Raw genomic sequence first — 26,559 nt, forward strand, 5'->3', positions numbered from 1 at the left:
GCCCCGCACCGCACCGCAGCCGCAGCCGCACCGCAGCCGCAGCCCCGGGTCCTCCTCGCCTGCCTCCCCCAGCCCGTGCCGCGCTCCCGCTCTTATCACATCCCACAAACCTGCTGCTGCTGCCTCCCGGAATTAACCTTCTTCGATTTTTCCTAGCTACGTGGCGATCCCCGGGTTTCTTCTAAAGTGTTAACATCCCGTAGTGCCTCTTTTTTTTTTTTTTTTCCTTCACCCTCCTCAACCCCCCTCCCTCATAGCTACTATTTTTAGGGGGAGAGAAAAAGAGAAAGAGAGAGAAAGAGAGAGGAGATTTAAAACGTTAGGAAGGACAGTAAACAGTGGCAGAAGAAACCCTGAAAAATGTAGACTCTCCTCTCGCAATTCCTGCCTGTGTTCTCCCCCCCCCGCCTTTGTTCCTTTAGCTGTAACTCAAGAACACCATAAACCTATATCCCCCTCCAAGAAGAGAGAAGGGGAAAAATCTACAGCCAAAAAGAATGACTTGACTGTTCTGACGTTTGGTGTTTTGACATTAATGACATTAATGATATTGATGTTTCACCATGAAAAAAGCACTAGGAATAAAGGAGGTGGTGGGGGAGGTGCGGGGGGGGGTGACTTTAAAACTAAATTATCTTCGTTTCCTTATTCTTCTGTGACATTAAGTATACGTGTTTCTTCACTTGAATTTGAAATAGATGTATTGTTCTCAGGTGTTTCTTCATCACATTGTATTTAATTGTCTCCAGTCTTAGGAAATGTGTTACCATCCTTCAGGCATACACTTGAATGGACAATGCATCCTTCTATCTCAGAGTTCTGTTTCGTCTACAATTTAAACCAAAAAGCCCATTTCCATCATACCCCCTCAATCCGATAACTGTAAACGGGTTTCAGATATTTCATTTTCACTCTTTGCGTTTTTTTCCATCCTGTAAACAACGATGCAGAATATTGCTAGTTGCTTTATTACCTTCATTCACAGGGAGCAGTGCTTGTGGAAATCTACATACATGTGCTCAGTTTGTTTGTTTGTTTGTTTGTTTTTCTTCTTTTTTGTCATTGATGAGCTGGTGCAATGCTTAGATGAAATTTGAAAAAGGAATAAAGTTGCTCTCAAGAACCCTCAAGTGCCCCTGACTTTTCCTAAAGTTCGAGTCTTGGAGATTTTCCTGAAGTTTGAAGTAAGGCTTCTCTGGATTGGAGTAGGGCTTTATTGGCAGGCTCCAATCTTTGGAATAGCCGTACTTTCAGGCTGGCGATTTTTTGTCTTTTTTTTTCCTCCCTTTTCCAAAGACTTTTTTTTTTTTTTTTTTTCCCCTCACAAACTATCAGGACCTTCACTCTGACCTTAAACATCTGCTTTTAGCAACTCAGTTCCCTGACACTGGCCTGTGCTTCCTTAAGGGCAGCCTTAATTCATCATCAGGTGGGGATTTTTCTATTAGCGTTAGTTCCAGTACTTGCAAAATGTTCTTCTGGCATAGAAGGTTTCAGGCCCGGAGAGGTGCATATTTCTGCCATCTAGGTTTTTGCTGGTTTGTTGTTGTGGGTGCGTGATTTTAATGGTAGGCTGCAATAAAACCTTTCTGCTGGTTTTTGGCGTTTAAGGCCTACGAGAATCTTTTGACGTGTGTCCTAGGAATCACGAACTTCAAAAGCTTGTCAGCGCTGAGGTTATGGTTCACCTGCACAGGGTCCCTGGTACTGTAAATATCCCTCACATGTAACTGTGACTTAGTGACCGTTTCTGGTATACCCATTTCTGGAATGGCATTATCAAAAATCTGCACGTGTTCTTGCGGTGTATTCGGACGCTCTTTGAATAGTCATGTTTTTATCTTCAGTAGGGGGTATTTTAAAGTATGTCTATTCCTAGTTTTAGTTAATTATCTTTTAATGAAAGTGTCAGTCATATTCACATCTGCAGTATTAGGTTAAGATAATTAGATTTTCAAATGAGAAGCAATCTTCTTAAATCCCACACAGGAAAATATTTGTAGAAGATTCCAACTTATAATGACATCTGTACATTTTATCCTAGTTTTCATCATAATAACCTCCTCCCTCCACCCCCCCCATACCCCCCGCCCCCCACAAAAATATCTAAGGTGTCTGGTAAAATATAATAGACTAAGTATTAATAAATATCAATACTTGTAGAGAAAGTGGAAGATGATCGCAAGTATATGCATGAAACATGTATCGTATGCAAAGAGACTCTTTCCATGGGCTTGTATTTACTTCATTTTGATAAGGTTGTTTACAGTTGACATTGTATATTCTAGAAGGCTTTGCATTTTACTTTGTTGATTTCTCCAAGCAATTACATGGCGCCCACCAAATGAAGTGTGTTGTGCTTTATGTGACCATGTGCATGTGAAGCCTATGTATATATGTGTAAATATAATGTGGGATGCGTGCATGCGTGCGCTTGTAAATAAATTCCTCTTTATCTCTGTATAGGAATATCTGTAAGATATTCCCTATCTTAGATACACTATCTTTCCATTTACGGGGACGTTATACATTCATTATCCCATTGCAAACATATATTTTTCATTAAATCTCCATTAAAAGGGGGGGGGGGGGGGGGGGAAGAGAAAGACAGACAGAAAGACAGACAGAAAGCAAGAAATATCTCCCTGATGGAATAATTAATTTGTACCCATTTCTTTTAAGTTCCCGAACAGTTAAAAGAGCAAGTCTATCCCCCCTGCTCCCCTCCCCCCCCCCCTTTTTTTTTTAATTTTCCCTAGCCATCTACTTTGTGTGCCTGTGTGTGTGTGTCTGTGTTACTAATGAAGTTTGCAGACTTGTGTTTGCATCCACGAGCTCCTTTCTGCTGCCCCTTCTTCTCCGGGCTGCCTCTGTGGCTCCCGCAGCCCCGGCGAGCCCCCGGCAGCCGCGGCAGCTCCGGCTTCCCCGGCTCCGGGGCTGCGCGTCATTTGCAGCCCGGAGAATGTTGATCACCTCACTAATTACACCTCTCCCTCTCCTCTTCCCTCTCCTCTCCCTCTCGCTCCCTCTCTCTCTCTCTCTCTCTCTCTCTCCTCTCTCTCCTCTCTCTCCCTCTCTCTCTCTCATTCCCAGAGTGCATATCGGGAATAGACACACAAAGACATGCGCACTCAACTTAATCAGCCATTTTTTTAAACAGGGCTAAAACGATAATAATTAGCAGAATAAAGACATATCGGATTTTCATTTCCTTTCCTCCTTTTCCCAACCCCTTCACAACCAAACAGCGAGACCGCGGTCGGCACATGCTTTAACAACTCCCGGACCCCAAAGGACCGCTCCATGCCCCCCACTTCTTGCTCAATCATTTTTATTTTCACCCAATAAAGTTGGAGGATTATTTTTTTTTATTATTTTTTTAATGAACCTTCTCTCGTTTACTTGGATGTGATCAGCTGTTAAGTAAATAAAGCAAAACAAAAAAAAGAGGCGAAGATCCAGTAGGAACTGCGAGGGGAAATGGAAAGTAAGTTTTTTCTTTAACTTTTATTGAGTAGTTTGTGTTAAATTTAGGTCGAGTATCGATTATCTTTCCAGGCTGATCTTGCACAATCTTTGATATTTCGCTCTCGCTCTCGCTCTCTCTCTCTCCCTCTCTCTGTGCCTCTTTCTCTCTCTCTCTCACATACACACACACACTCACATCCCCAGATCCCATGTATCTCTCCCCTCTCTCTCTCCCCCCTTTTTCTGCCTGTTTCCCCATTTTTAGGTACAGTATTTGCTCTCATTTGGGGAGGAGGGGCTGCTTTTTCTTTCTCCCTTCTATCTTTCTCTCTCCCTCTCTCTCTTATTCCGGGGGATGCGTTTTGTTTGTGTATTATTTTTTGTTTGTTTGTTTTGGTTTCGGGATTTTTTTCCTTTTTCGGGCTGTAACTTTGGGATTGAGCGGGAGACCCCGCTCACTTTGCAGCAGAGGTTCGGGGGGTGCCCCCCACTTTTTATTTTGCTTTTTTTTTTTTTTTTTTTTCTCCGGGAGCTCGGGGTGGGGGGAAATACTGTCAGATTAGAGAAGACGTTAAGGCTGTCAGAAGTCATCGCTCGCCAGCCCCTTCAGAGCTCGCACTCTCGTTTCGCAGCCCGGTCCCCCCAAAACTTTGAGGTGCTTTTTGAAGGCACATTCCGCTCTCCCACCCTCCTTCCCTCTCCTCCCCATCTCCACCCCCCTCGACCTCCCAAACTTTCGCTTTCGGGCGGGGGTTGGGGGGGGGAGGACGTGGGGGGGATGCCAGCAGGGCAATGGGGACCCTGTCTCTGCGTGCGTTTGTGCGGGAGAAGGTGAGGGGTGCCCCCTCCCCCCCCAGCCCCCCCTTTTATTTGGCAGGTAGGTTTCTCAGGAAGAGAGGCAGGGGTGGCTGTGCGGGGATGAGCGCGGCGCTGAGCGAGTGAACGCAGGGGGATCGCGCCGGCTCCGGCAGCAGGAGGAAGAGGAGCCCGTTAGGAGCGCGCCCTGCCTCTCTGTCAGTTTCGCCGCACGGAGCAGGGAGGCAGCACGGCCCGGCCCAACACGGCCCAGCACGGCATGGCACGGCACGGCACGGCCCCGCCGGCGGGGATGCGCGTCCGGCTGCTGCCTACGGGCGGCTGACGGCCGGGCGCTGCCGGAGCCCCCGGCATCCCCGCCGTGCTGAGCCGCGCCGAACCGTGCCGTGCCACGCCATAGGAAAGGCTCCTCGCCGGCAAGGTCGGGGGCTGCTTTCAGCGCAGCCTTTCTGAGATTTTTGAAGGGGGGGGTGGGATGGGGGGGCCGGTTGTTTTGCGGGACTGGCGTCTATTTTTTTTTAAACCGAGGACTAAGGTGTTGTGTGTTTTTATTTTATTTTTTTTTTTTTTTAAAAAAAAAGCAAAAAGCAATGGCTAACCAAAAAAAAAAAAAAAAAAAAAAGCTCATAAACAGAGAGAAGGCAGTTCGGTCCCTGCTCTGTCTAACTGCTCGTGCCAGAATCAAGTGCATCCCTTCCCATCACGGCGGCTAATGGCAGACGCATCCCTGCTTCCCCCTCTTGCCTTACGTGAAATTTCCTGCAAAAAAATGCTAATAAACTTTCCCCCCATCCGATGCCAACTTACGGCGGTTCCCCTCCACTCCTCCCTTTCCTGCATCTTCTCTTTCCCCCCCCCTCCCCCCCCAGCCTCCCCAGCAGCAGCAGAAAATGCGCGGGTTGGTATTTCTTTTGTTACCTGCGAGCCAGGCGGCCGGGGGTCTCTCATCGGCTGCTTAGGGCACTGGGTCCAACCGAGAGAGGAGGCACATCAGTCGGGTTCAGCCTGTTTCACCTCAGCGCCGTCCCGAGGAGGCTTTAGCCACCATTCAATAACACACCCTCCTCCTCCTCTTCCTCCTTAGGTACCAAGGCAGAGATCGCAAACATAACAACCCCCCCTCCCCACCAAAAAAAAAAAAAAAAAAAAAAAAAAAAAAAAAAAAAAAAAAAGACAACTTGCCAGGCTGAAGATGGTGGATTTACATTAAGCCAGACACAGGCAGGTTCACTCAGGAAGTCTGACCATCCCGTTTTCTGACAGTTGCATTTCCTCGGCTCCATTCCGTCCTCCTCTCTTGCTCTCTCTTTTTTAAAAATTTCTTTTTATTAGCGTCGTTCCGTTTTTAACCAAGGATTATGTAGTTGGCAGGAGGACAGCAAGAAAGAGAGTGGAAAGAGAGGGCTCGTGTGCTTTTGGGGTGGTTGCTCTGAGGGTGTTTTTTTTATTTTATTTTTTTTCAATTGTGTTTCCTCTGGATTTTCAGTGGCTCGATCCTTAGGAGCGGTGGTGGAGTGTTTAAAAAGATCATATGTAGCATTATATTTTTAGTTTGGTGGTGGATGGATGGAAGAGGTAGTGAGAAGCCTTTGCAGCCCTGCCTGTTGTTGGTTAGATTGAGGCAGAGACTTGGCTGCGATTGGGACGCGACTGTGACATGGGCATCGATCGCTTCCATTGAGAGCAATGCAAAAACACAGCCTGGGTATGTAACACTCTCAGTGCCATCAACACTTGTTTTACTTTATATTTACTGGCAAAACTGACAGAACGATCCGGAGTGCTTTTCTTTGAAATAAGGAATACAAATATTTGGCTGGGAAGGTGCACAAAGAAGATTGTGGAAATAAACGGGGGGCTGAAGGTTGGGGTAGAGGGGAAGAGCCTTAATCATCATTGCTCCACTTCCTATTCAACTGACTGTATTTAAAGAGTTTCTCTCTTTTCTCGACTGGGGGATCCTACTAAACTGGTGGAAATGGACAAAAAAAAAAAAAAAAAAAAAAAAAAAAAAGAAATCAGACAATCAACCTTGAGGGAATATCTGCTAGTTTTCAGGGTTTGCGGTTTCAGCCGGCAGGAAGGCACACAAAATAAAAGATGGCTAGCCAGCTGTTTTAACCTCTTGCACCTGGCTCCAGAGCTGGGGCTCACCAGGATTATTCAGTTATTCGTGCTATCTGTGCTTGAATATTTATAGTATACGATCTGGAGATCCACACAGTGCATTGTAGCATCTCTTTATCCTTTAGTCGTGGGCTTTTTGGACTTCGTCAACATAAACATGTATTCAATAGTTTTCATTTTTATGATAATGAACATAGAGGGTCAATGAAATATAGAGGGAAAAGTCGTAAATCTGTAAAAGTGAAACCTACCCAAGGAACAAAGAAAGGTCAGGTAAACCATCTGTGTAAGTCACAGTAATAGTACCTGCTGTTTGGTTTATGCAGTGATACTGGTTTATTATTCTCTAAAATGAAACTTATCCGCTAGATCAAGTTAAAACTAAAGGAGAGCTGTGGAGATGATAAATGGCATTATGTGCACCTTTCAGAATAGGGACACGTTTTTGTTCCTAGATTTTTGAATAGTTTAGGTTTATTTGCGAAGATGGTGCACGAGCAAAGAACATAGAAAGGGGGCCGAGAAAAATCACTGTTTAATATTGCAGAATTTACTGCTTCCATTCTGACCATGAGCCTAAATTTACACAATGAAATTTGATTATCTCTAATAACAATATTAGATCCTGCACTGGATGGATGAGAATTGAGGTGGTTTTGTTGATTGCAAGGGTTTAATGTTGCATTTCAGAATCTGATGTGGTTTAGCCTCCCTTCCATTAACTGGAAAACCCCTGAGGTTTTACAATTATTTCTTAAAGATAATACATTTAAGATTGCATTGGTAGGCTGAAGAAAAGTCATAAAGGCAAGAAGGGAAGCCCTTAATAACTCTTGAGATTCAGACATGTTCAGCAGTTAGATTGGCTCTGACTTCACCAAGGGTCGACAATGTGTCATTTCCATGAAGCCAAATTGCCCTCTGCCTATATGATATTAATGTGCAAATCAATATTTCAGGGATTAAATTTCCCTTCTTCATTTTTTATGGTTTCTACCTCAATAAGTCTCAAGTCTATTAGAAGAGGCTGGATGATTTAAAATCTTTCACTGCAGAATGGCTTGTCGTAGCCTTGTTTCACAGACCGTTTTTGGATTTTCGTTATAAAAGACTAAAGGCATTCCAAAGAAGTTGATAGTCAATATAGGGACATGCTCACTGTTGTAAAGCCCTTGTTCGATTAAGAGCTAAAAAGGTATTGAAAATATAATATATATGTTTATGTAATATGTATGCATTCTGCTGCTTTAAAAATATTGTGTTAATCACCTATTGATTTATTTCAAAATCAATTGAAGCTCCTTTCTTATTAGTGATTTGTTCAGCATTCTTCAGCCTTGTTGTTAATTTTCTTAAACAGCATGCATGAATTAATCTGCTGGTAGAATGTGTTTTGGGTTTTCTTTGAGGCATATTTAAAACCAGGCATTCTTACCTATTTAAGCTGAGTGGTGTGAACAGTTCAGTATTGTTGGGAGAGCCAGGGCACTGTTTGCTGCACTTTGGATTCAGCATTGTTTTAATGAAGCTAAGGGGCATTTTGTAAATATTTTATGATTTTTACTCAGATGCTTATCAACAATGTTTATTAAGGGTTTCCACTGAATATTCAGGATCAGTTAAAAATTAACATGGAGCTATCTGGTCTGGAAGGAAACAATACATGACAGAAAATTTAGGTCAAAATATGAGGTTGTGACTTTATCACATAATCTTGGGAAGGCCCTACTGTCTATCATTTCGTGTTGTTTTATAGTCTTAGACCATCTGGACCAAGTTCCGCACAGCTGCATGAATTTCATATGTGATAGAACATTTTTTCCATTCAGTGTGAAATGTTCCTTCCTAAAAACGTACACCAGACTCGCTTAATTTAGTCTGCTAAAAGAAATGCACATGAAAAAGGACAAAAGGCTCTTTAATCTCTGCAAGCTGTTTGTTTTTCTTCAAGATTCCTGTCTGTTTGGGTTTGAAAAGTCATGTTTATTGAGCAGATGATTCTGAGGTGTGACATTAAAATAATATATGATTTTTGTGCTAGTTTCTGCTCTCCTAGTTAATTTGCAGAACTACTTTTTATGCCTGTCAAAACACATAGTTAATCTATTCTTATTTACAATTAATCTCAATAAAATTAATCTTAACTATGCCTTAGTCAGTAGCTTAAAATATCTAATTATATTCAATTAACTGCTGTCATAGTAATTAACACTGCTTAATTGCCTCTGCATATATTTATGTAAAGCTCATTAGTTACTGCTTGCTCTTTTTTCCTTTTCTCATTCCCATTTTTTGTGGCTCTGAGAGCACTGACACAAAGCCCAGTGCAATTTTTTGACAATTCGGTTCTTGAAGAATCTGTGACAATGGCAGTACATGTGTTCATAGCGTGTTGTGTGGGTAAATATTTATGTTTTCATATGCAAAAAGGGTACCAGAGCTGGGTCTCTAAAGAACTTCCAGCCCTCCCCACCTCCTTCTCCTACCCCAGCACATACAAAAATGATTTCTAGCCTTGTTGATAGAAATATGAGAAGCCAGGTTAAGCTTTGTGTTTATAAATGAAGAGCTTTTCTGCATCTGCCTTGGGGCTGTACCCAGAAGGCAGAGCTTTGCTGCTCCAAATTCATTCAAAGGGTTAAAGACTTGGCCAAGGTTCAAACTGAGAAGCGCCCAGGGAAAGTGCATGTGAATATGTACAAGTTTCATGTAATTAGTGCTTAATTATATTAACATATGCAAATTGTCAACTTAGGAGCTTGTTGAGCTGGCAAAGATCAGCCAGGCACAATTGCTGTATTGTTCTGAAACAATAATGGATTTCAAGTTGGATTGTGAAAACACATAACTAGCTATCTAATTTAACTCATACCATGGTGAAATTTCATTAGTCTCCATGGAGACTGGTTTAATTGTGCTGACTAATGTTCTGGGCTGCAGAATGTCCTAAAAAGAAAGCGTTGTTTGCCTAATCCACCTTACAATGACACTTGTTTGTACATGTTTCCCTTGTGTGAGAATTTGCATATGCAAATAAATAGTTTCTCTGCCCCATTTGTCATGGCTGTTCATTACCCATGAAGAGGACATTGTTACTAGGCTGTTACTGAGTCTCCCAAGACAGGATAGTGTCAACCAGTCCAGCCACATTCTTTCATAATTTGTTTCTGATTAATAGACCAGAGTGAGGCTCATTCTATTCAGGCCTCTGTAAAGGGAAGGTCAGTTCTGTCACTGAAAAGAGTTTCCGCAGCAACTGAAGTTTTTGCTCTCCCTCCCCTTCCCCCCCCTCCCCCTGCTAAATTAATCATATTTAAAATAATGTATTCTCACTTTAAGGAATACCTCCGCTAATAATCTCTAGTTTCCTAAAGCAAAAGATAGGAAAATAAAGGAGATTCTGGTATTGGAATATTAATCCTGTTTTTGACAGAAAGGTAAACTGATATAATTGCTTTTCAGTCGAAGGAATGGGGGTTTATACAAGTGTGAAAGCATCGGAAAAGGATTAGCATTTTTTTGCATAATGAAAAGCTCTGTTGAATAGGGCACTGAATGGTTGACTGAATGACTGAGATGAAAGGAAGATGAAAATGCAGGCTCCTCTTTCTTTATGCCTATGTTCAGCTCTCCCTAAAGTTATGTTTGTCCAAGACTTGAGAAAACAAGCAGGAGCTCGGATTTCAGCAACTTTTTAAGATGCCCCAAGTTTCCATCATCATGTGGAATAATATGTATGAGAACAGTGTGGCGAAACGCTGATAAACACAGGTTTGGTTGGAGAAGAGTTCCAGGAAGATGACCAAATATTGACTATTGGATATCGAGGATTCCCAGCACTTCGCCTGGGGGAGAGAACAAGGGAAGAGGGGACCAGCAGGGAGGGACAGAGTCAGTTTAAAAGTTGCCAATGGAAATTATGAATCGATACATAATAATCTAATAAAGTTTGGTATTCGAGGAAGCAGGGTTTAGTCAATATCTGTTTTAATTATTAAACTATTACTCTTTTGGAAAAAGTTATGAGTTCTGACTCAGTGCTAAGTGTTTAAGTGGTGTATATAAAGCCTTTCTGAGGAAAAAATTGCTCTCTTGCTTCGGCTTTTAAAATGAAGAAAGCTTACTGAAATAGAAATTGATATATGCACATAGCGAGCAGGGTGCTCAGCGGGACTGCATCCGTGTACTCAAGTTGGTTAAAGTTTTTTGATTCTCAGGTAGGTTCAGGTAGCGAGGAGGGCCCCAGCCTCCTGCAGTCAGTGCAAGCCCCCACTGACTTCAACCAGTGCAGGATCAGGCCCCGAGACAGGGCTGCAACTGGTTAGCTGTTGACAATGTGATCAGTGCTTCTAATTATGTTCTCTCAACAGTAATTAGGGCAGTTAAAATACCATAAGTGTTGAGCCACTTTTGAAAGTGGGAAGTGGTTCTTTTGTATGTATGTAAATCAAATGCAGTGTGAATAATTATTTGTATGTATGCATATTAATTAGGCTGTTGTTTTTTTTATTTTTTATTTATTTATTTATTCAGGTCAACATAACTGATTTAGAGCTACTGTGGAAATTGTTGGTAGATAGACTAACTAATAATTTTTCTAGTTTGTAGAACTTATATTTTTATGTGTTTGTTAGTTCAGCATTGGAGTTGACTTGATAATATTTAAATAGTTAGAGGTGTCTCTAAAAAATTGTATTTTTTTAATGGATAAATGAAAAAATTACAAATCCAGAAAGCGCTTGGTCAGAGTAAAGTGATGAAAATTCTCTCCTTTAAGACAAATTTAAGACCTTCTATGGGGCATGCGAATGTTTTACTGCTAGCTATGAAATTCCTTAGAACTTCTTTTAAAGGAACACGCTTATGGGATATTCTTTCATTCAGGGAACAGCTTATTAGTGCATTTCCATAAGAAAAGTGTGTTAATTTAAAAAATAAATTAATTTATATTTTAAAATATTGTTAACCAAGCACCATGTGTTGTCTCTGGCAAAGTTCCAGCCACTGTAGAACTGGATAACACATGGGTTAATAATAACTTATGTGATGTCTGCGTTCTTACTGAATGGGCAGAAACCCAGCACACTGAGACTCGAGATTTTACAGAATAAGATGTAATGCAGAAAACGATTAGGTGAACAGATGCAGAGACAGAAGAAACTAAAAGCCTCTTGATACTTGCTTAAAAATCTAGTGGATTCTGTTGGGTTGTTGGGATTATTATTAATTTATTGATAGCAGGGTTCAGCAGACTTGTATAGATAAACTTATTTTACATAAATAAGGGTAGCAGTTTTATCCCTTAATACATATTACTCTATTCCTTTTCAAGTCACTCCACAGCACTTTTATACCTGGATTTTTTATTATTAGCTTTTGCTGAGCTCCAAACTGTGCCAGAAAAGTGTGTACCAGAATGGAATATGGTAAACTTGTTGAAGAATGACATTTTCTGCTTAAACAAAATATTCTAAAGAATAATTTAACCAAGTTTTATGACCAAAACAAAAGCTTGCCATATTGAGATACTTTTTTATATTTTCACATTGTTCAGAATCAGCTTTACATTCCAAAAGAGAGAGAGAGAGAGTTTTGGAGAGTAATTCGTCAAAATTATAGCTTATTTGCTTTTAGTACTTTTGAGAACATTTTTATGTGCAGAAACTGGGATTTCTTTGCAGACAGACGTAGCACAGTTTTGACACTCATGCTGATCTGATAGGCTGTACCAATTCCTAAGTAGGTGTTCAGGTCAATAGTTCACAAACTAAAGGCTATATGTACATGATAGACCATGGTGACTCTGAAAACAAACATTTACCATATAAGCTGCAATGCTGTCTGCTGAACAAATGTTGAGCATGCTGGACATACATCTAGAATTGTGTTTAAATAGACAAATATTTTGATTCTAAAACAAAGAAATTCTTACAAAATGCCCATGTCAGTGTGAGCCTAGGACACATAAACCCAAAAGAAACCAGAACCCAATTCTTTCTATTCATCCTCTTCTAAATTAATAATATTTCCCCTGAAATAAGAGGAGTTATTTGGTTGTAAAACCGACAAGACATACAGTTTTGATATTAGAAAAGAAATCAGGCCGTTAGCCACAAATTGAAAATTATCTCATAAAATCAATTTAAAAATATTTAATCTCTTCTTTTTGCACCACTGTTCCCATTTTCAAGGATGATATGCTTAGTGCAGGAGGCACCACAGGGTCTGTAAGGAGGAGGTTTCACAGAGACACTGATGGAGGTTGATTCTGTCCCTTCACTGAGTAACAGCAGAACTGAGGGCCTGGGAGCTGTGGCTGTGGAAGGCTTGCTCCTCCCTGTTTTGACACTGAGGCTCCTTTGTAGAGAAACACACCTAACCTGAGGTGACAAGGCACCTGTCAATAGTAGTGCTTCAATGTTTGGGGCACTGATGGAAATCTGGAGTAATCCCAGTTATTTCTGCACTTGTTTCAGAGCGTGGTAATGTAATAGATCAGAATAACATCTTTTTGAAGAAAACAAAAACAACTTATTTCTTGCCCTTCCTTTTTGGGGAGAATCTTTTGATTGAGGATATTTTCATTATTCAGAAGGCCAGAACTTTCCTGAGAAGATAGAGAGGAAGACAAAAATCTTGGATTTGCCAAATGTTAATATGACCATTTTGAACACAGGTGTTTTTTCCATGTGAGAAGCCATGGCTATCCACGTTCATATCAGAATTTCTCTCTTTACTTAGCACCTAGCGATTCTTATATCTTCCTCACTCAAGAAAATAAGGCTGTGAGTGAAAAGTAGCTTCTTAAAAGGGAATTTATTCCTGTGGGTTTCTATCTGATCCTTTTATATATATTTTTTATATTGAAATATGGTTATTGATTTTGTTTACAACACTGAAGTTTTAAATTAAAGAAAATGTAACATCTCCAAAATAAATTATTTAGCTGTATGGCAAATGTCACTCCTCAATCCCTGAATTCCTTGGGGCTTTATAAACTGCTTGCAGAAAAAAAAAAAAAAAATCAGGTTGCTTGCCATGCCACTGCAGCCATCTGCAGGGTGGGAAGCATCACCCTGTGTGCAGCCAGCCACAAACCACAACGCTGTAGCACAGCAATATGCTCAGGGGCCTTCTTCCAGCAGGAGCAACTAACTGGTTGCTTTAGGGAGACAAAATCCGATTTCTCACTGGGTCATCAGCCAGTGCACTAGGACAGGAGTTTCAGCTCCAGTGAGAGGCATCAGTGGGGCTGTTTTAACTCAAGAGTGGTCGTGCCTGTGGGTTTTTCCCTGCCTGGATGGAAGGTTTCCTCAGCAATGCTGCAGTTTCCCACTGTGACCGAGAGCCTGGTCCAAAGTCCAGTGCTGCCTCATCAATTCCCCCCAAGTCTTGGATCAGGCGCTTGCAAAGAAGAGTGCCATCTGCTGAGGCACCCACTGCAATTCAAGCCCCATCCCCAACCCGAAGCACTCTCTGAAATCACAGGGCAGAGTGCTGCGGTCACAACTTTTTCCCGAGTGGGTGGAAAGGCAACGAGAGACAATGGAGTTAAAAATGTTAGTATTTAAATATAGCAGAAAACTGGGAGCCTGACGATAGCTCAGCTACTACCGAGGAAATTCAGCCATCTGGAGCTTGTGACACATCCAGAAGGGGGAGGGGTGTGGGGGGGAGACCTTAAAAATGAAGGATTTCATTGCATGTTGAAATTTATTCTCTGAGCACGCTGCTGCTTCACTGTTGAGCAACATAGGTCTCTGAGTGGTTTTGTGCATCAAAGATATACGTACTGAGACACCTAGCTCCTTGCCACAATTGAATGTTAACGATAATGTTTCTAGACCAGGCTTCTTTGGCCTAGCTCCGAGCTTACTGGTTCAATTCAGTTTATTTTTCAATGTTATCGTTATTTTATTTTTTATTTTTTTGAGGCAGTTTGAATTTTTAAAATATATACAATGGCAGTGATCTATAAATACTATCCTGGTTTTGGCTGTGGCTGTGCAGAAGGGCTGAGTCTGCTCTCAGCATATATATCTGTACATGATTTTAACAATTGGAGGCAAAGATATTAGAAATTTTCTAGGTTCATTTAAAAATATATTCAATTTAAACAAATGCTGAATTGTGTATGGTTTGTTTGGGAATTACTTAGGCTGCACAGTGTAATAATATTTTATTAGCTGTCATTTGTTTTCTAGGAAGAAAATGGTGATTTTTATGTTGTGTGTTATGTGCAAACTTGGCACTGACATGGGACGGTTCCCAGACATGAATTTCTATAAAGGTGGGACAGTAGTTGCCCAAAAGGTGAAGACTTGAGAGAAATTGGGGTGGGTCACTTCTTTCCTGAAATGAAGCAGGGTACAGATTAGGAGCCATTAAGGTTTTCCAGGAGTTGCTGGTCATAGAAGCCTGTTTAAGTGCTCACTGTCAACAAGGAAATCATGGGCAGCACTTAAAGTGGCTCACCTCTGATTTATTCATAAACCTCACACGAGCACTTGGCTTTGTTCTTGCTCTGGTAAGGGGGAACTGATGCCAATAAGAACAGGAATAAAGAGCTTCTTGCATGGTCCAAAAGTGAATAGCACTTTATCTCAAAGCATGACCTCCATTCCCAAGATCTGTTGTGTTACAGTTGACTCCGTCTAGATGTGTATTCTCAGATGAATTGCTAGAAGAGGTTACAACAAATATATACTTTGTAAACCCTCTAGATGTAACAAGAACTGTGTAACTGGAACGTAGGTTCTAACTTGACAGAAAGGTTGCAGTATTTGTAGTGAACTGAGAGATTTCCGCTTCAGACAGCATTTTATGCTAGTGTTTTTAATGTGAGTCAGAAAATAGTATGATTATATGGTTCTGATTCAAGCAAAAATTTTATATTCTTTAAGGGATTCATTTGAAAAATGTATTTTGATAAACATAGACATGCAGAAATGCGAACTAGTTCAGAAAGAAAAAAAAAAAAAAAGGGGAAAGAAAAAAGTTGACTTCATTTTTAGGCATATTTGATTGCTGTTGCTATATTTTTGTTTCTCTAAAAAAGGCAAAGTAGTGCTAGCAGTCCATGATGGGGGAAGGGACCTTTTGAAGACGGTCAACTGCCATGTTTGCACTGGGGCAGAGGTTGAGTACAGTTACTTAAATCCCCAGAGAAACATTTAGTTAACGCTGGTTTCTTTCTGATCCCGTCTGAGTCTGGTTTTCTTTTCTGCTTTTTAATGAAGTTTGTTTGTTGCTATGTTTAGGTTATGTTTTTAAACTGACTTGCATTTTCACAACAGATTTGACCAAAAGAGTCATAATGGAAGACAGTGATGAGAGTTAATGATACGTCTTTGATAAAGCAGTCCTCGTGTGCAATCTGATCACAGCCATCAGCTCATTTGTCATGGCTGAAGTGAAAATGTCAGGACCAATGAGTGTATCAGTGCTGAAGGGGGCGAAAGGGCTTTTGGAGACACTTTTATGCTGGGAGTGGGCCACAGCTTAGATACAGCTCTAGGGAAATACTGGGATTAGCCAACTCTGTGCACAAATCCCTAGCATAACAGAATTAGTTGGGAAAATGAGGTTTGTTAGGGAAAAAAAAATCTGTAGAACTGCTCTAGGCTGCAACCCAGGAACTATGCAAAGCAGTAAGGCATCTTCTTAAAGTAATTTTAGCAATGTGAACACAAATCACAATAGGTATCCAACATTATAACAAAACCCATATTAATGCATTTTGCATATGTACATGGATATGCTTCTAGAAAAAAAAAAAAAAGTGCATGTAAAATATATATGGTCTTCACAATCATAAGAGAAGGTTTTCTGAATTTTACACAGAAGACAGAAGAAATTAATACAACTTATTTAAATACCAACCAGCATTGCTGATATTTTTGCATGGGTTAGTTCAAATAAAAGTTACGGGCTGTCTCCCTGCTGTATACTTTTCTTTACACAGAAGGTATAATTCATGCCATAAGAACATATTGACTGCTAAACTGGGACTCTGTTCTAGCTAGCTTCTTTTCTCTTTGACTGGTGGGTACAACATGTTTCTGAAGAATATCAGAATATCAGAGTAGGCACATCTGGGGTAACTGCCCCACTGTAAGGTATGTGCCTGCCTTGCCATGATTGCAAATACAATTTTTTTTAGACCTCTAAAGAACAGAGTTTAATATCCCTTACAATTTTTGTTTGTTTGTTTGTTTTTCACATTCATTACAAAAACTCTGGATACATTTGGCAGACAATTTCCATTCTCTTTCTTAACCTCAGTAAATTCATGTTCTCAGTGGTGTCCTGCAGCAATGACTCCTACTGTCTAATCCCTCTGCCCCTCTCATCATCAGTTTTTAATTTGTCACAGCCTAGCTTTCTTGGAAACCTGCTACTTGTCTTTTGGTAAGCCTCTTGTTGCTTCCTGTTAAATATCTAGGAAGTGCAGGCTGCTTTTGCCCCCGTGTTGTTCATAAAAAAAAAGTGAAAAAATCTCAATATCTGTGAGGTGGGAATCATACCTACCAGTTATTCAGCTGGTATGAAACTGTGTAGGTGTTTGACCAGGTCATGTCAAACTTGCACTACTCCAGTGCAAGTGGAGTGTGTTGTTCTGTCTCCAATTTGTGGAGAGTTTACTGGGGAATTGTCCAAGTAACAGACTTACTGTCTACTTAACAGTAGATAGCTGTCTGTCTGCTATCTGCTAGCGCTGTCTCTTAGCCTGTGGAAGGGACAGGTTACCTGTTTGCTACTGCAGGACTGGGGGTGTTTTGACATCACAGGCCCACACCAGGGTGTTCAGCAGATGACTGCCATTGAGCCGAACGGCTTTTTGCTTTGTTTATTGTTGCTGTTAGAGGTGCTGCTGCAAGTTTATTGTCTTGCCTTCACATTTAATGGAAGTCTGAGATGAAAACTAAGTTTGATTTCAGCTCTGTTGTGTCACTGGCCTGCTAGCTGCATACAAAGGCATGCATGCATGCTAGCTGCATACATGCAAGTCTGCATACAAGGACCTTTGAAACAGAGTGTGATGGAGAGCGACACCAGCTCCCAGCTGTGCTCAGGTTGTCAGCATGCCTGCCTCACTACCATGCACTCATCCACAGGGGAAAGCATGTAGTCCATCTCTCAGCTCCTTCTTTCCCAAAACTCAGGCGCAAGTTTGGGAGCATGCTGATGAGAGGGGTGGAGAGCAGGAGCTGTGCGGAAGAGCCCCGGGCCGTGGCTCAGATGGCAGGTAATCGCCACTGGTAAACCAGGCCTCCTCGCAGCAGGCTTGCTGCTGGTGTGTGAAACTGCTTGTTGTGGTCGCGGGTTGCAGGCCCCCGGGCCTTCTGGGCCTCCTTGTGCTACCAGCAAGGCCACAGGGGCCAAAAGTACCAGGTAGCTTTCTGTCTGGCATAGGAATTTGTAACAATGCTGCAGCCTTTAAACCCCAAACACTTCTCTGTTTATGCATGTCAGCATGAGTGGCAGCAGCAAAGTAATTTATTTCATCTAACTCGAACTTATCTTTGTTAGGAGTTGTCTGCAGTTTTCTTCCATTTCATGTACAGTGAATTGTCCTCTTTCAGATAATGCACTCAAACAACCTTTTTTTTTTTTTTTGTTTAATTCTATTGATTTACAGTATTGAAGTGAAATATCTGATACCTGTTTCCTGCACTTTGACTGTATGTAGTCAAAGAAGCTGATGAGGTTCTTCTCTCCCTTCCACAAGCCCTTTAGCTGTTTTAAATGTATAATTATCATTGCATGTCATTTGATAGCTGCACTAATTGCTGCCAACCATTGTCTGTTTGCACTTAATGCTGAAACCTGATCAACATCCTGCTTTGGTTGATGTTTGGTGGTAAACTTTAATTAACTCTTATTGCATTGAAGAAGAGCTCAGTCTCTGTGCTAACTAATCATTTACCTTCATTATGTCCTGACAGCTCCACTTGTTCCTGGTACTAATAGATACACCAGTCAGTAAATAAACCTGCAAACCTTCATGCCTTCAAGTTGTTCCACATTGATATTTTGTTGCTTAAAGTATAATGGGGTAAAGATAATTATTTTAGTTAGTTTTGTATCTCTGTTTTTCCAGACACCAATCTCAAATTGCCTTTTTCATGCCAGACAATATCATTTTAATAGTAACTGTAGATTTAAGATAACATTATTCCTTCAGTATGGTTCCTATATACATGCATCTTTTGAATCAATACAATTAAGCTTGTCTCCTGTTGGAATTCTTGTAATTATTTTTCCTGAAATACTTTTCCTGTAATGATATTGAAGTTAAAGTAATCAGGTTACTGGCAGATCATGTAAAATTCAACTCAAAATTGCTGGCTGCTTGATTTTAATTTGTCTGACATCAAGTTTGTTTGAAAAGGGATAATATGTGGTTAAACCAAGGAGCTTATAATTATGGTTGACATTTGTTTGTTTATAATGAAATCTAATTAAAGTTCATACATTTTAAAACACAAAAGTTAATTACTGAATTGCTCACTTCACTTATGCACAGCAGTCAAATTAACTTGCAGAACAAAAAATGACAAAAGACTATGCATAATAAAAACAAAATGCCCAGCTGATCTTGGCAATACAAAACAAATTTGCCAGGATAATATTCTAGAAAACAAAACAAAACACAAATGCTTTATTAATAACTAAACTGATTAAAAAAACATCCTGTATTTTCCTTGACCGGGATGATTTTAATAGAGATTTTAAATGTTTAACATGACTTACAAGACCCATAGCTTTTTTCTCTTCCTTTTCAGATTTCCTTTTCAGATGCAAAATTGAAGAATCTTGTACTTTTGTAAATGTGCTCAAAAGCATAATTCTTTATTTTTTGTTTTCAAGATTGTTTTTGAGGTAATCTGGAGTTGTAGTATCTCAAATACTTGCTCGAGTACCTGCCTTTTGGTAACATCTAGACAGATAATAGCAGCATTTTTAGCATGCAAGTAAATTAACATTTGGAAAACAAACAAACAAACAAAAAAAGTATTGTAACTTTTATTTCACAGCTAGTTTTGAGACAAAGAGCTAGGTAGAGCCACTTTGACTTCTTAGCCATTATTTGTTGCAGTTCAGTTTTGCCTTCCAAATGTGCTGAGCCAATACATCCAGACTTGAGTAAAATCCCAAAGTTTGTGTTAATTTACACTCTAGAAGATTATACTACTGTATTTTCCACACTTAAAGTATTTTTAGTATATTTAATTATGCAAATGTTACATTATTGTTAAATTAGGCTTAAGTTTAATGAAGCAAAAAAATACATTTCTCTATTTTTTCTTAAAAGCTGTGAACACAAATGGTCTCTTTCATAGTGTTTGGGAACAGGTGACAGATCCAGGCAGTGTGATTTTTAGTGAAGACAATTAGGATTAATTTTCTAGCTGTTTCTATTTGATTTAGTTCTGTGTGAGTTTAAAGCAACGTGTAATGTAAACTAACTTTGGTCAGAATTAAAGAGATTAAATTGTGAAATCTTTACAGATTGGGAGTATCGACATATAAATAAACACAGTAAATATGATTTATTAATTCCTAAAGTGATCGATGTGGTGAATTTCTGTAAAGGAAAAAGGAATATGGATTCAATAGATAAGCTTTATATTTAGCAGGATTACTAACTTGAACTTCCAAATTTAATAGGGATTTTGAGGATGAAAAGGGAAAGCATCGAGGCTCTTCCCACTAATGGCATGCTTGTAAAATTGAGTGTAATTTACATAACCTTTCATAGTGTATATTGTCTGTGTTATAATACAGAACCTGATTGATTTGTAGATTAATATTTATTTAGTAAAAGAAAATCAAAGGGATTAAGCAGTCATCATTTTAACTCTAATCCTACTTTGCATAGATGAGACAAAAGGAGGTGATTAATGCTTTAATGTTCACTGGGTCACTATCATTCAGATTCACCTTTCTCCAAAAAGAAGGAAAGGGGAAAAGTTGGTGCCTCCTCCTAGTATTGGCAAACAAGAGTTTGCTAGCAATACTTTAACTGATTAGGCCATTCTTCATCACTAATGAAGTAATCACTACAGAGCCTCAATGGCAGGTGGAGTAGCAGAAATATGGTATGAAAGCGAGAATTAGAAGGATAATTACAGCTCGTGTTCTTGTCTCACACCGATGTGAGCTATTAATGTTCAGTTCAAACAAACATGTGCAAACTAGGGTTGCTGAAAAAAAAAAAAAAAAAGGTGCCAAATTTGTTTGCAGAGGTAGCCTAAGAAACAGGCATATCTTGCATAATTATTACAACATTTTCTAAAACGACAACAACAAAAACAAAAGGAACATATTGCACAGTAGCTTTGTCAAGCTTGGATTGCTGATCTTGCTTTTAAGAGGAGAACAGCTGCAGTGGTTTCATTAAAGCTGTGGAAAGAAGACAGGAGAGTAATGCAACAGTTCTTCACCATTACAATTAAATTAAAAATTCCTAAGCCTATAATAGTGTTATGGCCATTGTGTACACTTTCCCGTTGCTCCTCGGGATAGAAAACAAAGAGACAAATCCTACCCTGACAGTGAAGGAGAGCTGATCAGTCTCAGGAGGTTTCATTGTAAGAGTTTAAAAATCAGCTGGAATGATGTTTGATATTAGCCTTTGTGGATGGTAAGAGGAACAGGAGAGAAAATAATCAAGTTGAACAGTACACTCAACTTTGTCTTTTGCAAACTTTTCCATCCCCCCTCCTGTCTTTTCAGTGTACTGTTTTAGATGCATAATATATTTCGTTACATCCCTCTATTCAAACTTAATTACCTTCTCCCCTTTGTCGTGACATGGGCGGAAAGTTTTTGCCGTGTCAGGAGAGGTCGTCACACATTCTTTTGCAGTTCTCTTCATTAATTCCTTCTTGCAGAAGCATTTTCTATCGTGCTGGGAAGGTAGAAGGGTGTAATAGAAGAGCCCTGAAACATCAGCAGGAAGCTCTAAGCTGGTTAATGCAGTATAATTGTCTGGACATAGACTGGTCTTTGTTTGTGTGGTTCACTTCGAATCAGCTGTAATTAACTCCAGAGTGTTTCCAGATTGCCAGCAAAGAAAAATTACAGCTTTTCTGTTTTAAATTGGAAAGCTCACAAAGACATTAACTATGCAGATTGCTTTTACTTTGATATATTTCTATTCCATAAGAAAAAAGCTTATTTGGCTATTTTTTCCCCCACCCAAAATGTGCCTTTGTTAAGTTATTTGATTTAGGGTCTATTAGAGTTTAATGGCTACTTAATAGTTTAGTCTGAAAAATATTTTTCTTCATATCATCAACCCCTCTATCACTTGCATTTCTCTCAAGTTATTGTTTCTTAGAGTGTTTTTTGTTTGCTTGGGAAGGAAGGGGCTGCTGTGTTTGTTTTTCTTTACTACACTGGGCCCAAGTTTCTGATGGATGTCTAGATGGCTTTCTGTACAGAAAGATAAACTACTACATATCTTCTACACTGAACAGGCTGAAATGAAAGACACTCCTGCATTATCCAGACCCATCTTCTATTTCCTCGCAGCTGTAAAATTAAGGTAAAAAAATAGCCATAGTAAAGATAGGACAGGTAGCTTACCTGTATTTGGATATTTCAAACAAGTGATTGTGGGAAAACGGGCAATTTAAAATCTGTTGGAATCATGGTCAGCTAAGTGCCTACCACACCCTGTTAAAAGGTACTGCGTACAGTAGTTTATAATTATGGATTGCAGCATGGGCTAAAATGAGAAGCAGTGTGAGCAAGTTTCTAGCTAATGCATCTAATAATACAACGCTATACACAAAGGATCTGTCAGCAATTGATGCAAAAAAGTCCGACCAAAATCTTTTTTTTTTTTCTCTTTCTTCTGAATTTAACAATAAGGAATTTAAGCCTCAATGTGGCTTTAGCAACCAAAGAAAAGAAGCTCTTGGTGTCTGCATAATACTACTTTGATGGATTTTTTCATCAGTCCTCTGTACGTGGCAACAAATAAACAAGTATAATTATACTTGTGAAGGCCTATTCATTGCTTTGTCAGGATTAGATATATGTGCAGTTTTCACACTGAGCCTCTCTTTTGTCTTTGCCTAACTCACTATGACATATTGATAGAGGATTTGGTATGGGGAAAAGGCCACAGCAGAGACAGTGATGACCTTTTGGAAACTTGATATAATTCAAGGATTTTTATTTATTTTCTTTTTTTTTTTTTTTCTTTTTGCAAGAGATTTCTTTAATTTGTTACCAAATTCAGAGGCAAGTGTGGAACTTTTAACCCATTTTTACCAGAGTAAATAAAGAATCAAAAGTGTTATGAGATGACTAAAAAGCAGATGGGAATAAAAACAATAGACTAAGAAGCCTCTTGGTCTTCTTTCCCAGCACTTAGCACTGTGGCTAACCTAGCATTCCTTTCCCATTATTCCATCCTCTTGATCAGATCACGTTCTTTTTAATCATTTCACAAACACTGTCTCACTGGACCGTAGAAGAGGGCTGGGACAATCTCAATTAAAAAACAGAGGTAAAACTGGCATTTGTGATTCTTTGTTCTAATGGGAACTCTGCATTCTAAATGCAGAGGAATTCTCCTATTGTTCAGAAAGCACCCCCTTTTCATTAGCAAATCTGGCTGTAGGTGGGTTTTTGTAATTTAGCTGAGCAGAGTTTAGAGCACAGTTTCTCCAGAAGGAAAGCAGAGGTTAGCAATTTAAGGTTTTCTGTATATTGGCCAATAGTTCCAAGAAAAAGATTTAGATGATCAAAGTTAGTGGCCTTGTGAATTACTGAGAGAACTTTAAATACTAAGCAGAGCGGCAGGTATGTATTTTTGCTCTGAACTCAGCTGATTGTACTGGCAGAGATTTGTTCTTTCTTGATGTCTTAAGGCTATATAGATATGTACTTAATATATATGCATTTTCTGTTTTTATATATGAGAAGGAAGTGTACTGTATGGTTTATATTGTGATTGTTTTTGTAAAGAGAATTTAAATCTGTTATAGAGACTGTGGAAAAATGTTGGTTCTGAGGCAGTCCTTGTGATTTTTTTAGTTATGACTTTGTGAAACTTCATTATAACTCTCATAGATGGTCCCTGAGGGAGGGGGGATTTTTTATTTTTCAATTTTGAAGATGCTGTAACCTCTTCTGGATGCATATTCTGTCATATGTTAGATCCAATCAGTAAGACATCACAGTAATCTTTAATTCCTCATCAAGGTATAATGATTTCATCTACCTAACCTGATAGCAAACATGGTCACAAAGACTATAAACAGCTCAAGTAGGGAAATATACGTTATGGTTTCTCTCTGTTCTGCTCGTCAGTTCAAAGAATTGCTATTTGTTTTAATTGGAATGAAATATACTCTTGTTTATACAATTGTGATCAGAGGGCTGATGTCATTGTTTAGGACTGATTAATACTGAAGTTATGTAAGGGAGCCTGATAACTCTAAATGTGCAGTTTATTTTAAAATGTTGATTAAGTAACGGGAAACATGTTATGATGCTTATTACTGTGCTGTTTTTGTTTTGTACTTTAGCTATGTGATGGTTGATTTAAAAATCTAGCCTACTTCTGCTAAGTAGGCAGAAGTAGTCTCCTTTAAGACTAGAAATTGCAACAGCAAGACTCTTCAGTGCAGGGCTGTGGGAAGAAGGGGAAGGGTGAAATGCTGGACTGCAGAACCCATTTTGTAGCTGCCTAAATTTACTTAATGCTCATAAATACCATCCTGGTCAATGTATAGTGTGCATGACCACAACTATTCTGGCAACTGTTTTTGCTTGTGTGCTGGACACTGTGATGCCCTGGGATACCACAGTATGAGGAAAGCTTGCTTCAAGCAGAGAAGGTTAAATGGAAAGCCACAGATAGGGCTAGAATAGTTTAAGGCAGTTACATCTGGCTTCTTTTGCTATATTAACTCCTTCTTTATCTACCCTTTAAAAGAGTTTTCATCCTGACTAATCCCTTTGTGGTTCTGGGTAGGACAGAGTTACTTCACATTCATCCCTATATCACTGTGGAAAAAACAAAAACAAAAACAAAAACAAAAAACAAACAAACAAACAAAAAACAACAACAAAACAACAACAACAACAACAACAAAACACTACTACTGCTTGTTTTCCTCTGCAACGTTCCAAAAAACTTCTAGCCTGCGTGTTGGTGCCAGCTGAGTGCGTGTCTTCATGCTTGCATGTGTGTTTACGCGTGACTGAAATAGTCTCAACGACTGCAGTTGCTGAGTGACTACATATAAAAATGCTTTATACCAGCATTGTTTATCCTTTTGTGTCAGAGTTGAGAGATACCAGTATAAAGACATTTATACCAGTCTGCTACAGATGGAAGGGCTGGGGTTTGCTTTCTGGTGTAACTGTCCTTGTGCAATTTTTAACTGTAGATAAGGCCTGAAGAGGAGAATCTAAGACATGTAGGCTTTCTTCAGGATGCACACACTATTTGTGCAGATTTGCCAAACAGGAAGGTAAACATGCTTGTCTGTGGACTAATTAGAGAATTATTCCATTTTCATGCTCTTTGTGATCAGATTATTTCAAAAGGTTTTTAAATTGCATGTGTGCCATGAGCATAATTAACCTGAATCTCATCAATGATTAAAATTATATACCGAGCTTTGTGACGTTTGATTCAGGAGCAATTAGGCTGTCATTTTAGCCATTTCAGATACCAAAACTAATTTTGATTCATTTTCATTCTATGCAAATCTTCTGATGTATCTCAAACCGATCACTTCCTCTCTGTGATTTAGCTGACAAGATTAGATTTGATTACACTTTAAAAAAAAAAAAAATTAAACAGCTATCCTTCATACTTAATATCTCCATGACCTTCACTGAAGCCTGTCCTAGGCAAGGATTTCTTTTTTTTGTTTGTTTGTTTGTTTTTTGTTTTTTGTTTTTTTGTTTTTTTTTCCATCCCAAAATCACACTGAATGACTGTATGCAGGGATATAGCACCTGGCTTTTATGTATATAAATATATTTTGTATAACAATTAAAAGTTTTAAAATTAGATTTACTCTTCTTGTAAATGAAAAGTTGGAGAAAACATTCATGCTTGAGATATCTAAAACAATAGTTTTCAGGATGTAATCAAACTTTTATACTTAATTGAAAACTTATCTGATAAATTGTCTTCTGTTTTCATCTAAAATTAATGAGATCTATCACTCTGACTTATGACTGGAATGAAGATTACTTACCTCCTGCTTAAAAGCAAGGCAGAGTCTATATCACAGGCTGAAAATAAACACTAAAGTTTCAGAGTACTCAGCTGTTGTGTACAGTGCCATCATTCTGCAAGCTGAGAGATCTGCAAGGACTCGGAGTGGCTTAGGCTGTAATCAGGCTACTATTACAGTGGCTGGAGCCTTGCAGGCTCCCCCGCCCACCCTTCCCCCCCCCCCCCAAAAAAAAAAAAAAAAAAAAAGGAAAGCAAAGCAGACTATTAACCAGTGTATGCCCAACTTTCCTCTGGTGCTTTACCCTGCTGCCAGACACTGATATGGCTTTTATAGAGTGCATCTTGTTCTCAACAAAGAGAGTTTATGGTCTAAGATGCCTGCCTGCAAGAAATGATTGAAGGATTTTCATCAGTAGTGCTTGCGTATGATTTGTTAAGCTAGGGGAGATGTTGATTGAGGCAGTGGTTGAGAGATGGGCAACTCACCAGGATTGATAACATCAAAATGGTATTTGAAATGGTGTTCATTACGTTTTGCAATGAAAAAACTGAGTGTATGCGATTCTCCCCTAGGATGATGGGACTGGTTGCAGTAAATATTAATTTCTGTTCCGTCACCCATTGAGGTGACTGAAGTGTGGGGAAGAATTGTGATTGGTGCTTAATCAGGGATAGCCAGCTACCTGCTGAGGGCTTTTGCACAAGGAAGATTTGTAGTAAGCTGATTTACTTCATAAAATGAGAACCTTAGAAGAGTTCTGCCTGTGTTGACGATGGCTGTAATATTTAGAATTCTTAGTTTACATTATCTTGTTGTCATTAGGGAGAAATAAAGACCAAGCAAATAAACTAGCTAAAAGGGAAACAAAAGGAAAAAAAAAATATATATATATAAATCATTTCTGCTGTGTTCTCATTCCTGGGTA

At 39.4% G+C, this 26,559-nt stretch overlaps 1 protein-coding gene across 1 annotated transcript in view; it reads left to right on the forward strand.

Annotated features, from left to right (window-relative positions):
* Positions 1 to 3,178: 3,178 nt before the first annotated feature.
* The window catches only part of ZFHX4 (zinc finger homeobox 4), a 149,906-nt gene continuing 126,525 nt past the window's right edge, over positions 3,179 to 26,559 (forward strand). The window contains exon 1 of the mRNA XM_082754062.1: positions 3,179 to 3,487. The gene's annotated coding sequence lies outside the window, so the exon portion shown is untranslated. The remainder of the gene's footprint in view (positions 3,488 to 26,559) is intronic.

This window comes from Aythya marila (genome assembly GCF_965140915.1).
Source record: "Aythya marila genome assembly, chromosome: 2".
In the NCBI taxonomy this organism is placed as follows: Eukaryota; Metazoa; Chordata; class Aves; order Anseriformes; family Anatidae; genus Aythya; species Aythya marila.